Source organism: Limulus polyphemus, unplaced genomic scaffold (assembly GCF_000517525.1).
Source record: "Limulus polyphemus unplaced genomic scaffold, Limulus_polyphemus-2.1.2 Scaffold7461, whole genome shotgun sequence".
Lineage (NCBI taxonomy): Eukaryota > Metazoa > Arthropoda > Merostomata > Xiphosura > Limulidae > Limulus > Limulus polyphemus.
The window spans coordinates 34296-36724 of record NW_013673071.1 but is presented as its reverse complement, the minus strand read 5'-3'; the positions used below and the strand labels follow the sequence as shown (position 1 = coordinate 36724).

General features: G+C 33.1%; 1 protein-coding gene across 5 annotated transcripts in view; it reads left to right on the top strand.

The window, feature by feature from the left end:
- LOC106474633 (N-acetylglucosamine-6-phosphate deacetylase-like) overlaps positions 1 to 2429 on the top strand; it is a 32616-nt gene that overhangs the window by 865 nt on the left and 29322 nt on the right. The window lies entirely within an intron of this gene.

The following is a 2429-nucleotide window of genomic DNA, read 5'->3' as shown; positions in this document are numbered from 1 at the left end:
CAAGTGACAGAGCACTACTTGGATGTCTTGAGTTGTCCATCAGTGTGTGTAGATCATTTTTTCAGTTACACCTTGATTGGGTTTCCATATTCCATCTATATTAAATGTTTATCATAAATTATGATAACCTAAATGCATTACCTTGTTTAAAGGTTATTTGACAAATACTTGTCATACTTACCAGCTGATCTAATTCTAAGGCATTCTGTAATACCTCAGTATCCTCATTTCAACTAAAAGTACCTAAAGGTTTAACGTCATTAGCAAACTTTACTAGTTATACCTCAATAATTATAAATAAAGCTGATAATAAAGAGCAAAAGTATTAGTAACAAGGCCTAATTTGATTGCATAGACTCCATTAATACTGAATAACAAATTATCCCTGTATACAAATCATTAGTTAGGCCTCATTGGAAATTCTGTGTACAATTTTGGTCTACTTATCCAAGAAAGGATATTGACAAAAGGGCTCAGAGGAGGGTTAATTGAATGAATTTGGTGATGGAAGAATTATCTTACAGATATGTTAAAATCTTTTCTCTTGAGAAGATAAGGGTAAGAGGCAGTGGTGTAAACTAAAAAAAAATTAAACAAATGGGCCACCCAACATAAAAAGTAATTGGGTCCCCTCCATTTATTTCCCTATAATTGTAGTTATGCCAATGGTAAGAGGTGATCTTAATGAAGTGTACAAGATCTATTCAAGGGATTGATAGGTTAGAGACCTGTGATGTATGGAATGAGTTGCTGTCAGCAGTAGAGAAGGCCAATACGTTACATAATCATTGGTGATTTACAGAAAAATGAAAGTGTTTTGAAATGTTTAATTTTTAAGAGTTGTTGTGTATAGACAGCCAGTCTAGTGATTGGGGCACTTGTCACACAATCTGCAGGTCAGGGGCATGAATCCCCATCACTGATTGTGCTATCTGTTGGTAAAATAGTAGCCCCAGGGTTAGTGGTGAGTGGTGTTGACTAGTTGCCACCCCTCTAGTATATCACTGCTAAATTAGGGATAGCTAGCACAGACAAGCCTCAAGTAGCTTTGTGCAAAATTCATACAAAAAAAAAACAAGTATAGATAGCCTTGAAAGACCAAAAGGTCTCTTGGTGTCCCTAAGTTATAACAACCTTTTGTTTTCTCACATACAACTACCCTACAGTCCAATTAACTAGTCTTTCCCCAGTCACTAACAATGTGGTTTGATTAGCTAATTTTTTGTGGCACCTTATTGAAAGTTTGTTAAAAGTCTACGTACCCCATCTCCACATCCTTTCAACCATCTAGATAAAGAGTAATGTTTTCAAAAACTGATAACAGATCAGTAAGAACAGATTTCCTTTGGGCGAATCTGTGTTCACTTTCACATATGATAGAAACTTTAATTGATTTTGTAAACTTGTTTTATCAAATTCCTTATAATGTTTCCTGCTACAGAAGTAAAACTAATTTTCAGGGAAACTCTTTTTATTAACCCTTAAATAAGAGTAACATTAACAACTCTTCAATCCTCGGGCGCCTGCTACTTTATTGAGGATATTTGATTGGTTGAATATAATCCGTTAATGAGCCTCATAATTAATAGGTCAGTAAATTCAACTGATCAACTCATCTCTATTGGTGGATAAGTAACTGAAGCCATAGAAGCAGTGCTGTTAAATGCTAGTAGTAAAGCTAATAGAATTATCGGGTACATTTATGGAAATATTGATTACAACTCAAAAGAGGTAATAGATGTTTTTGCCCTGATGAATGTTAAATACAAGATAGTAGGTACTAAATTAAGCTTGATGTTCGATTATTAAAAGGAAATAGGAAGACGATGAGACAAGTTGGTTTGGATGATTAGTCTTACTTGTGAGAGAATGTTCCGATGCAAAAGAAGAAAAAAAAAGAGCACTATGTTTGCAATAATTTAATTTTCAGATGATTGTTTTTGATGTGAAAAAGATTTTTCATTAATCATTTTTTTCTTTTATGCACATTGCACACCCGATAATTGATATACATCCTTTGGGATAAAACTTAACATGGGATTATATTAGTTCAACTAAAAACAATGGTTTAATCAAAAGTTTTAGAAATATTTTGTTGGGTGAGAGGCATTTTTATTTTTTAATCTTAACTTTCACTACTTAACCTAATATAGGATGCAAAAGTACAGGAAAAGAAGGTTATTTGTTAATTCCAACCTGCCAATGTTTTTATTATAAAAAAAAAATATAAGCCAATTCCTTCTAAAGCCTGAACATGTTCACTGGTCTGTCAGAAGGTTTGTTATTATGAAACCAAAAAGGCCTGTTATCTATCCTTCTGTACAAACTATTAGATAGATCTCATTTGGAAAACGTTTTATAATTTTTATCTCCTTATTAAGAAACAATGTTATCTTGCAGAATAAACGTTGAGGAGGGCTACTAAGATG